Source organism: Toxorhynchites rutilus, chromosome 2 (genome assembly GCF_029784135.1).
Source record: "Toxorhynchites rutilus septentrionalis strain SRP chromosome 2, ASM2978413v1, whole genome shotgun sequence".
NCBI classification, from domain to species: Eukaryota; Metazoa; Arthropoda; class Insecta; order Diptera; family Culicidae; genus Toxorhynchites; species Toxorhynchites rutilus.
The window spans coordinates 231,949,206-231,962,086 of record NC_073745.1 but is presented as its reverse complement, the minus strand read 5'-3'; the positions used below and the strand labels follow the sequence as shown (position 1 = coordinate 231,962,086).

At 37.0% G+C, this 12,881-nt stretch overlaps 1 protein-coding gene across 3 annotated transcripts in view; it reads right to left on the bottom strand.

Moving 5' to 3' along the window:
- Positions 1–11,456, bottom strand: part of LOC129767205 (uncharacterized) — an 823,328-nt gene extending 811,872 nt beyond the window's left edge. For all 3 annotated transcript variants that reach the window (XM_055767859.1, XM_055767857.1, XM_055767856.1), the window contains exon 1: positions 10,433–11,456. The gene's annotated coding sequence lies outside the window, so the exon portion shown is untranslated. The remainder of the gene's footprint in view (positions 1–10,432) is intronic.
- Between the last annotated feature and the right edge of the window lie 1,425 nt (positions 11,457–12,881).

Below are 12,881 nucleotides of genomic sequence, written 5' to 3'. Positions count from 1 at the left end.
TGTTATTGTTTCCCTAGAAAATTCGAACTCAGTGTCTTTCCTTAGTAATTTTGTAACGGGTTTTACCAATTTGGCAAAGTCCCTAATGAATCTTCTGTAATACCCAATTGTGCCTAAAAACTGTTTCAATTCAGTTTCGTTCTTCGGGATTGGCCAGTTTCTGATTACTTCGATTTTATCGGAGTTAGGTTTAACTCCTTCTCTCGTAACTGTGTGGCCAAGAAATTGTGTTTCTTTCCTAAAGAAAAAACATTTTTCAAATTGTATTTTTAGATTTGCCTCTTTTAGTTTTCCAAATATGTTCCGAATGTCTTTGATATGTTCTTCGAAGGAACTTGAAAATACGATAATGTCGTCCATGTATACTAAACAACATTTTCCGATGAACTCGCGAAATACAGCATCCATCACCCTTTGAAATGTTGCGGGTGCGTTCTTTAAGCCGAATGGCATTCTAGTAAACTCGTACTTTCCGCCATTGACTGAGAATGCTGTTTTTTCTCTATCGCTTTCGTCTAATTGGATTTTGGAATCCAGAGACCAAGTCGATAGTAGAAAAATAAGTCGCTTTCCCAAGTTTATCCAGTATCTCTGTGATATCTGGTATTGGGTAACGATCGGAAATCGTTTTTTCATTTAATTTTCGATAGTCAATGACTAATCGAATTTTTTTTCTTCGCGTGGCGTCGACCTTCTTCGGCACTATCCAAATCGGGGACGTATAGGGTGAGATTGATTCCTGAATTATACCATCTTTCAGCAGTGTTTGAATCTGCTTTTGCACTTCTTCCTCATAAATTTGAGGATATCGGTACGACTTGGTATGCACCGGGATATCATCGACTGTTCTTATTTTGTGTTTAATTTGGTGCGTGAACGATAGCGCTTGATTTTCCGAATAAATTATTTCCGAATTTTTCCTCAAAATTTTATCGAGTTCGATTTTTTCTCTATCGTTTAAAGAGTCATCTGTGATTTTGAACTGGGATTTTTCGAAATTCTTACTTGGGAGTTTCGAAATAACGAATTCTTCATTGTTAATGTTTAATTCCGAAAGGTTAATTTCAATTCGAGATTTTCTGTAATTACGAATGGCTACAAAGGCTTCCCTGTTGGAGCTGTGGTACACCCCAGGGAGTATTGAAAATTCACCCAAACTCTTTTCGTCCGATATAATGAAATCGCCATCCTTTTCCGTCGCAATTTTTATGAACTGAAACTCTTGTTCATTCAGATGTATGTTATTGCTAGTCGGGAACTTCTTCTTCAGGTTTAATGTTTTCCTTCCGATTCTCAACTGATTTTTGCCAATGTCGAGCTGAGCCCTTAGATCTCTCAAAGTCTCGTACCCAACTAGGCCGTCAAAGTATTCGTGAAACTTGAAAACATAAAATTTCACTTTTTTCTTGATATCGTATGGATCGAAAGATACTGATTTAGAAATTTCATGGGTTCCATTCATGTTTGTTACTCGAATTCCGCTTTCCGGTTTGGCGTTTTCGATGTTGACATAGTCTTGTGAAATATAATTTTTGTTGGCCCCTGTGTCCACCAAAAATTTCATTTCACCCTTAGTCGTATTTATTGTGAAATAAGGTATGAAGTTGTTATTTACGTTAGTACGTTTGGCGCGTGTTCCTGATGAAAATTTAGTTCGTCATCGAAGAAATCATCATCACCTGAGTCTAGTTGTGAAACGTTCGCCTCTTCGGTTTTGATCTGCTCCGTTTTGGGCTCTGGCTCTTGCCCTTCGTGGTTATTCATTTGCATCTTTGAGGTATGTGTCCTCATTGATACGTCTTCGTTGTTATAATTATTATTTCTAAATTTCCCCGAGTTCTGCTTATGGTTTCCTGATGGAGGGTATACATTGTTGTTCCTTTGAGGAGATTACCATTACTGTTACTACTGGTGTTGCTTCTTTTCTCTAGTTTTTGTCTAAATACCACGTTTGTGTATTGCAGCGTGATCGATAACGCTTCATCAAGCGTATCTGGCTTGTGACTTCTCACATTCATTGAAAGATTTTCCCCCAGGCCATCTACAAACCGTGTTAGCGTCATGAGGCTTACTAATTTATTTAGGGCTGTAATTGACCCTTTATATTCGTCCATTAGCGCGAGACTCGTTTTAATGCTGGAGTCTATTGCTTTTATTTTGTTATAGTAATCTGTAACATTTTTGTTGCCCTGTTTGGCATAAAATAGAGATTGAATTTGTGTTGGGAGATCTCGTCGATCTCCGTGTGCATTTAAGAGGACTTCTTTGATTTCCTCCCATGTATTCGGGTTGCCGGCCGCAATAAGCGTGTCTTCGCCCGTTCTGTAATTCTGTTTTTTTGCTTTTTATGGCCCTAATGTATTGAAAATACACCATTGAGCCTTTCTGATTTTTAAATAGCTCTAACGTATTCTCGACATCGTCGATCCACGCTTGAGTTTCACTTCTTCTAGTTCCTTTGAATTCGTGTAAATTACAAATGGGGTCAAGAGTCCTATATTGGAGAAAAGGATCCTCTGCTTTTTGTTTCAGTTTTGCAATAGTTTCAATTAATTTGTTTTGATTTTCTGTTAAGTGTTGAATGTGTTGTATTAATTCGTCCGCAATTGTACTTTGCTGTGCAACTATTGGCACAGACTCATCAAAATCCGGAATCAAAGGCTCCGGTGAAGCCGAATTTCTATCCATATTTGTGCATTGTGGTTTCACTTTCACTTTTTATTCGCTAGTTTATTCTGCGTTTCTTGTGGGTTTATCGTTTGTGATTTTTTTTTTATGTTAGTATTTGTTTATTCACTTGTGATATTCCAGGTATTCGCTTACCTCGGGTAGGGGCTAGTACCTCTGAATTAGTATCGTTTATATGTCGTTGCAATCCATTCACTCAATGTGTCTGATTGCTTTTGTGTTAAAAGTAAAAACTGGGTTACTTACAGAAAAATGTGTATTCTCATCTCCTGGAGTCCTCAAATTGTTCCTTTCGTGCGGGTTCTTTGGGAGGGTTCTGTGTGTGGATCCGATTTCGCTCCTCAAACACACAAACTGCTTGGTATTCGTCCTGCAGCGGTTTCCCGGTGGATGAGTTGTTGCACTGTTGGAACGTAGCTAGTTCGGTTTTCGCGATCACTATTATCACTTAATTACCACACACTTTCGCTTGACTGCGCCAGATAGGATCGTGGTATCGAGATGGATAAAAAAAAACTTTATTCTCTCATTTAATACACGTCTTCTTATGTGTTAATACTTTGGAATTCAATTAGGGACTAATTCAGGCAATCCAGCGTAACCTATTTTATTGGGACGAACTACAGCGTCAGCATCCGTGTGTGGTGGCTCACGGGTTTCGGATTGCACCTTTCGCGCGTGCGGTTCATCTTCAATTATGCTGCATGCGCGTCTCGTTGGTTTCGGGTTGCGTTTCCTGATTATGCTGCTATGCTGCGGGGGCGGGATCCCGTCGTAACGTATATATATATATGTATATATATATATATATATATATATATATATATATATATATATATATATATATATATATATATATATATATATATATATATACTGTTCAGTAGGAATTAGCAGAGTAAAAACCTTATTTAAACTAGAAATATTCAAAGGTATTTACTTTATTAAAACAATTTTTGAATTTGCTTGCTTTCCCGTTAAAAGATTTTCAATTCATGAATTGTCTCAGCTTAGTCCAGATTTTTTTTTCTGATAAACCGAAAGTATTTAAATATTACAAATGTATTGAAAAAATGCAAAAATTTTAAACTTACAACTTTGCCGAGAATCAAATTTAATTGCAATGATGAAACCAATCCTAATTTAAAATTCACCACCCTCCACGGCACAAAAAAAACCTAAAAAACATACCTACTTTATTCGCTTCATTGTTTTCTTGTTTTGCCTCGGTGTACCTTATATAATATTCTTCATTGTTTCAAATTATTAGGAAATGCCTAAATCGATTGATGCAAACATCTCGAAAATCCATCCATCCATTATTTCGAAACAGGCAGTCAAAAATGATTTCTTCTGATTCCTTACTCTTCAGCCAGAATCATTTCCGATTAGGGGCTGTCCACATACCACGTGGACAAAAAAAGCATGATTTTAGACACCCCCCTCCCCCTCCGTGGACAAGCGTGGACATTTCTTATACCCCTCCACCTGTTGTCCACGTGGACATTCCTCCGGTTTTGAGGAAAAAATCAAGAAATTCTATTTTTTCGCTTAAATTTCATTTCAAGTTTGTTTCTTTTTTTTGTTTCTATTTTCTATTCCATATGTTTATTGATAAAAATTATAGCCTTACCAATGGTAACGATTTGTCTTGAAATCTTCGATGTTTTTAACATTGTCCGGGAACTCATTATTTTCTTCCGAATTCCATTCACGTTATCTCCATATCCATTTTAAAATACCCTTTGTGAGCTTATTCTCGAGTATTTTTATTAAAGCTGGCTGGCTGTTTGAGTTTTCAAAAAATCAGACAATGAATTCAACCACTTTGTTTGAAAACAGAATTTTCTCGTCTAAACATCAATGACTTTCGCTTTCACAGGTTCGGTAGTACCTGATGGCTATAATGAACCTAGTCAAAACAAAACATCTGCAGTATCATCGTGATCGATGATTCCGTTGACCTACAACCCTTAATTGTTAAATCATGCTGAATATTGTCCTGAAAAATTCTTGCCGATTCTAAGGAAAAAACCAAAAGCATATTTTTGTAGGCATACATCTTTTCGATCATAGATGCACCGTTTTTTCCTGAATATTTCAGCATCCTTCATGCAACTTGAGAATTCCATCCTCTCAGAACTTATGCTATACAGTAAGTTGAAGTTCTTACAAGAATCTCAACAGTTAATAATCTGAAGATGCAATATCTGGTGTGTAAGGCGGGTGGAGTTTTAGAAGTGCCCTAGAAGCGTTCTGGATCGTTGATTTTCATACGTTCAGCTGCTAGCAGTACTTGTTGGAATTCATCGAAACTAGTTGCTTGGTAGAAGCTCATGATACAGATTTTCTTCCAGTCCTACCAGACCCAGCCATAACTTTCTTCAAGCGAAAACCTGCTTCGGGGTTCCATTCACTTGCTAAGATTTTTTTTAACTCAATATTCTTGTAAATGATATGCCCTTTACAATTCGCTACAAATATGTATTTCCGTCACGTTTATGAAACGAATCGCAGATCGTGATAAGTCCCTTCAAGTGTTTTCGGTAAAACAAACCCTTATTCCTGAATCCGGTCGGATTTGAAATTAGCACAATGTTGCGTTGTTTAAGAGGGTATTCTAGTCTAAAAATTTGAAAAAAAAATTTTTTCTTCATATTTCTCTAATTCAGACATTTAAGAATATACCATAGAAGAGACTTTTTGGAAATCTCATTGCTTACCAAGTTATAGCCATTTTAGTGAGGCGATATCTTATCTAGTACGGCCATAACAATTAACTTCAAACGCGTTTTTCTCGAAATATGTTTTTCAAACTGGTTTACACGATATCTCAAGTTCTACTTATCCGATCTATGTTTATATGAATACAATCTGTATGTATCTTTCTATCGCATGAACCTATAAAAAATCATAATTTCGTAACTTTACTATTTTAAAAAAATCAAGAAACTTAAAAAAAAAGTTTTTAACAGCATTTTTTTCCTTCAAATTTCCGCCATTTTATCCAAAAACATATTTTTGACTTGTCCGAGGTTCATACGATAGTGGCATCTTTACTGATTCAGAATCTGTTCAAATTTCCGCCATTTTATCAAAAAACGCGTTTTTGACTTGTCCGAGGTTCATACGATAGTGGCATCTTTACTGATTCAGAATCTGTTCGATTTGTTTGTTCCAGAGAACCAGAAATGGAATCTTGTACGCCATGGCACAACTTTTTTTTGAACCCCCTCACTCGATCAGCTTCTAATTATGGATATATATTTTTCCGTTCAATTTTTGTTTTATTGATATAACAAATAGTGATATAATGGATGGTAAAAACATTCTTTGTTTTACTTTTTCGGAGCTCGAACAAACGTCCGAAATTCGTGTCTCTATCCCCCTTAATCGGATCGAGTTAAATCCTATCGGATTGTACAAATATTGCAACCTTGAAATGCAGAATGCAAAAGTTTATTTCGTTCGGATTGCGATTTGTCAAATCCGATCGGGTTCCGTAATATGGGTTAATATGTAGTCCATGCATTGTTGCATGTTTGCATGTTTCATGCATGTTTTTCGTGATGTTTCGTTTCTGTGATTTCGGTGATTTTCGACATCTGTAGTGAATCTACTAATTCATGTGCATGAAAGATTAATCTTTTCTTTTTAATAATCAGCAGTAGCAGCATGAACTTTCCAGACAACTCAAAAAAACCTATTACAAAAATTACCAGACATCAGTGAAGAACAACATCATTGCAAGAAAAAGATCTCCAGAGATACGGCCCGTACACTCATGGAAGAATTTGTTTTTCGTTTCAATGTTCAGAAATCCTTGGGAGTTCTCGAAAACAAACCAAACAGTTTTGTCATCAAGAGCAAAAGCTGAATTCAACCCGCACTTAAGTCGTGATTTTTAATACTACAAAAAATCCAACATTCTTTGTGTTATTGGGTGTCTTTATCCTGGCGGATTTAATGGCCCTTTATTACCGATTGGAATAAACTGGATCCTAGTTCATGTGCGTTACCTTCAGGATATACATTTCAGGAAACAGGTTCAGTCATATGAAAAAATATGGACGTTTGACCGAGCAGCACTCTCAGGCAGTTCAGTATTTTTATTGATGAATACTGAGTACTTAGGGCGGGCGTGAAGTTCAAAAAATCGTGTAAATACAAAACAGATCTCATTCAATTTTGACTTCTAACTTGAATGTTCTTTAAAAAATACTTAACGTTTCCACGTGGACCTCACCGTGGACAAGCGTGGACATTTTCGTAACCCCTACCCCCCCTAAAGTTGTCCACGTGGTATGTGGACAGCCCCTTATGAGTATTCTCACACTGAAACATTGATTCATTGAAATATTGATTCATTGAAACATTGATTCTTCCATTTTGTTCTTAACGCAAACACATTCACATGAAGAATGAAACTGCTGCAATGCATTATCATTATTTAAGTTTCAGTGTCACATGTAAAAGGACGACCGTTGCTTTCAATTGAATGTTTCATTCGATTTCTTTTCTCCAAACGAGATTTTCCCGGACTGTCTATCCAAAAGAAGTGGAAATAAAAGAGGCATATGAGGACATATTAGTCTTACAACTCCAGCTGATTATGCCTGTTGGCATACTGCACATCCTTCCACATCGTTATTTTTATAACTGTCAGTGAATACGACTCGAACTCAGACGAAACTTTCATTCGGATATAAGACACTTTCATTCGATATGCGAGTCTTTCATTTTCATTTGACGATTTGATAAATTCGCTTCAATGCGAAGAATAAAACAAATGAAAGAGAAATGAAACAAGACTGTTCAGTGGTGAAGTGATATTCTTTTTATTGAGCGTGGACAGAGAGTAGCATTATTTTGTAGCCTGCATGAGTTTGCAGCAAATTGAAAGAGTATAGGCTTATCAGTGAGTGAGGATGTGTCAATTGAAATGAAATTGTAAGACCCTGATTGTGATTCGTCAACGAAATTGAATTTCTCATAAAAATCAGGACGAACACTGGAATATGAAAAAAAAATCAGGACGCCCCAAAATCATCTCAAAATCAGGACATGTCCTGCTAAATCAGGAAAGATGGTATCCCTACGAACATCTCCCTTGGAAAGGGTGATATTATGAACTAAGCTTTGGCCTTCCCGTTTTGGATAGGGATTTTCAAAAAAATATTCCTGAGGAATTAGCAATTTTACCTCGATTTGATTATTCTTTACATCATGTGGTAAAGAATAATCAAAAAAGGGATCATAGGATCAACTTTGGAAAAGACACAATGTCTTCAAAAAACATTGCTGAGAAGTTGTTGATTTTTTCCGTTACGATTTTTACACTGTGTGTCCTAGCGGTGATATTATGAACTAAACCATTGTCATTACGTTCTTGACGATTTTACGTTAGATTTTCAACCAGATGGCGCAGCGAGTAAAATGGTGTTATGTTTTATTGGTATAAAATTCGTTGAAAGGGCCTGGCCGGGTAAGGGAGTAAAAAGTGGCCGAAACCAAATCACCAGCTGTATGGCAAATATTGTATAAGATAATAAATAAGAAATTTTGGCGGTATATTTGAACCCCTATGTGGTTTAACATGGGATCAATAGTGAAAAACGTACTTTTTCGTTTATTTCACGCCATCCTCAAAAGCTTCGAGATAAAAAAAATTGAAAAAAAATACTGAGTGTGCCTCTTACTACAGTGTATCAAGAAAAATGATAAAAAAAAAATTTCATCAAAAATTTTAGTATAAAAAAAGTATTGAAATCTTGAAAAAAAATTTTTTTCGGGATTTAGAGATTTAGTACTACTCTAATTCATATTTAAATGTGTTCCTACGGCTTTTCTAGATATGTGTGTTTTTTTTCAGATTTTTTTAAGTGTTGCGCGGCACAAAATTTTTTTTTTATATTTCCAAAGAGTCTGGCTGTGTAAGGGAGTAAACAATCCCCCAAACCAAATCACCAACTGTATGGAACATATTGTACCAACTGTATTGAAAATAGGGTACTAAATAAAACATTTTGGCATTAGTTCCATATATTTGAGTTCTCTTATGGTACACCATATGATCTATGGTGAAAAAAGAACCATTTCTTTTTTTTCACGCAATAATCAATAGCTTTGAGACAAAAATATGAAAAAATACTGAAAGTGCATCTTACTAAGGTGTATCGATAAATATCTTCAAACTTTTTTTTCATCAAAAAATCTAGTAATAAAAAAAATTAAATACGCAGTAGAAAATAATTTTATATATTTTCAGGCATTTCGTAATTTTCAAAAAAAAATATATAACTTTGAGACCCACTTCTGCTCTAATTTTTATTTAAATGCGTTCGTATGTGTCTTTGTTACTACATGTGGCGTAATTTTTCCTGAATTTTTAAGAGCATTGCGAGAAACAAAAATAATTTTCTTCATCGTCTGCATTTATTTTTATTTTTTTTGAATCGATTATTTTATTGTATTCGTGGTTTCCAATTCACTTTTTACTCCCTTACCCGGCCAGGCCCTTTGTTAGAAAAATTCGAATTTACCTTCAAATTTTACGGATTCAAGTTATCTTTCCATGCTGAAAAGGTTAGAAAATCATCATTTTACAATGTGGTATGTATATTATGAAGAATATCTTGGTATAAGTACAACTTTTTTATTTGTTTTCAACTAGGTAAACGATGAGTAGCATGTGTTGAGTTAAAAATACTACAAATCCTTCTCGTATCGGCCCCTTCGTAATCAATGATATTAGCCAACTTAATATGATATCGATTTCACCGCCATTATCCACAGTATTCATAAAATGTATGCTTTATCAAACTTAAAATTTTCGAAGATTATCTATGACATTGGTCAAATTGCGTATTGAAACCATCGTAAATATACAAAACTCTAACTTACTTACCAAAACTGATGACATTTAATAGTTGAAATGAATCTAAATAGAAATAAAATGAATGATCACGGCCGAGTCTTGCTTTTAAGTGTGTAAAATAAACAAACATTATCACTTTTGTGGTTCTGAGCTCTAATGTTTGTTGTTGCATGAGCTGATTCAGCTTTGCTGAAGACACTAGAAAGCATCTCAAATGAACTATTAATTTCCCCCGATTTGAGGGCTTTGGACCACTATGCGTTGTGACTCATTACGAATGTTACTGTATATCTTCAAAAAGTATGGTCCTCACTAAAGCTTCTGAGTAACATATAATTGATAAGCCACGCAAAATACCCATGTTTATATCCAACAAAATGCTTTCCCACCAATGTAAATGAGGAAATACTTTTAAACAGAACCGTGACAGCACTCGCAAGTAAGTCGACTCAAAGTAAGAGCTTATCTTAGTCTGCTTCACCACGAAGAGCAACTAAAGACCTTCCCAACGCAGAACCACTAGGAAGAACTCTTCCCAAAATCATATCTCCACACGTAAAAGTATCGGGGAAAAGTTTCACATAAATCCCTCTTCGGCATTGAAGGACACATACGTGCAGTAAAACCTGGGACCGTTCCGTCACACCCCATCGTGTTTGCGCGAAGAAAAGTTTATATCAATTACTCGTTCTATCAACGGAACAACATGTCAGTCATTCTTTCAGCCTGCCATGGCTGATGAAGGGTGAAACGGGTGACAGTGGGACGCGAAACACTGATTATTAGCGGAAAAAAATGATGAATAGCATTTCTGTTGACATTGACCTTCTGGTGTGGTTTTTATGTGTTAATCCAATAATCACCTACCGAACACTCGTTGATTTAATCCTGTATTGCTGAAGATGTTGACTCTCCGCGCATAATTTTCTCACGACGCTCCGCTGGCCGGATGTCGGTGAACTCCACAGAAAAGGGTCAGGGTTAAGAATTCCGATGAATAATTAATTTTAATTTTGTTTTAACTTTTAGCACTCAATATATATATTTAGCTCATATTATATTTCATTAATATTCCACGAAAGCAACTTTTGACCACTCGCCTCTGGTTGTATGTACACAATGCAATTTTCTGATCACATGAACAAATTTACTATTACGAGAGCGAATCTCTCTACACTAACACAATTTTACACGTTGTTTTTGTTGTTGTTGTTGTTGGAACGGCCGAACCATTTGCCTCCCCCAATGGGTCGTGTTTTTGAGATGCTGACTCGCCGTTCGAGAGCACGAGAGCTACATCCCAACGAAAAAGAGACACTATTCTATCGTCGACGGCGAAAGGGATTAAGAATAACTAACGAGAATCTTCATTATTTTGTTTTTGCTGACAGGGCGGAATTCTGCCCGAATCGATATTTTCCATTAGCTCCATTGGTTTTCGACTACACAAAATACCAAGCCCAAACCATCAATTTATCATTTTACAGCAGCATTCCATAGCCCAGCGATAAATCGTATTCGCCGGTAAAGACTTCCGTACCTTCACGTTCTCACACAACGGGAAACTGCAATATATCGCGCCCTAGAGGCAACTTTCCAGGAATCGCGACCACATCACTAGCACTCGCATATTCATTTCGAGTTACCTGGCGCCCTGGGGTAACATATTCACCATGCCCCACAGGCGTCTCGAATCCGCCGTCGTTCGTCCTGTATCCACACGCATTCCGAATCCATGCCTCACTCTCAGGCTCTCCCACTAACCAAGTTCGACAGCCAAATCAGATTACAACATAAAATGAATTCCTCACAGGACCACAATCCAGCTGGCTGGTTGCAAACAACAGGGGAGGGGAAAAATGTTGCTCCAAACCGATGAGCAGAGCATAGATTCAAAGCCTGGCCCGTACACTCCGTAAGACAACTAGCTACGACAATCGCTCACGGTATACTGACGAGCCAGAGGCTGCTGAATACTAGGCGAGATTTCGTGGAGCCAGCATTTCATCCCGATTGTGAGCCTTTCCACCACGCACATAATTTACCCCAAAAATACACAGAGTGGCTCTCAGATTCTCCGCTGAGATACAGCAATCTGCGCTCTCTCCATCGTGTGGGACCGCTTTTCGCACACCCTCCCGTGCACAGTTTTTCCGACCATGTGGTCGAAGGATTGCCAACAACAAAACAACGTGCAAAATGTTCACCTCAATGAAAAATGGGGAGTCCGCGAACAGCCAAACCTAATCGAATGCACGTAGTCACGTAGTCACTGTGAGAGGGAGTGAGCACCAATACATCGTAGCAAATGAATGGCGTTTATATGTGGTGATGTAGTAAGCCGGTAGTGAAGTAACCCACACACACAAGCACCCACACACAATACCAGGACTCCCTAAACAACCCCGGCTTCTCCCGGTGCTTCCCATGCCAGTATGGAGAGAGAGATTGTTGAGCTTTTGTGCGCTGGATGATGAATGGTACTTCAAATACAACAGTGAAGGGAGTCCTGTTTAATCTCAAGTAGCAGTCAGGGATCCTTGGCACATGAGAATCGCTACTTTCAAACGATTAATTATATTTCGAAGAAGGGGGGACTTGAAAATTCTACCCTGCGAAACGATTCAGTCCATCGGGGGATGTTTTGGAATTGCAGATAATTCTAGATTAAAAAAAGCAACTTGAAAATTAAGGTGCATACTTAATATTATCAACTTAAAGTAGGCATAATTCGACTTTCTCTTTTTTTTGCCATCTACAGAGAAGTATACAATTTATATACAAAAGTAAATACAGCGGTGTCACGAAAAACTTTATCTTTCATTCGTATTCCGATAATTTTTTCGCAATATATGGCTCGAATAAATCATTTGTGGCTGACACAGATCATGCCACTGATTCTTTGTCTTGTCTAAAATCTCCACTCTTCGTTCGAGTGAAGCAAACAATAGAAAAAACTCCTGCAAATGCTTAAGGTACACGGCTTTACCGGAGGTCGAACATTTAACACTTTTTAACTGATAAATTATGGTAAAATTTTCGGTACAAAAACTACGTTGTTTATCACTCTTCAATTATCAACAGGGGCACACAATGTAAAACTTCGAACATGGGATAAAATTACAGCAATTTCAAAACGTGTGTCAGTACACGGTTCGAGGAACAAATGAAGATAAAGATGATGATGATAATGGTCCTACCTCCTTGCCCTACAGAGGTTTGAACAAGACGAGTTAACTAAAAGATATTTATTGTTTTCTCAGCATTGAAATCAGTTTAGCAAAAAAACGAACTGATTTTATTTACAGATATAAGT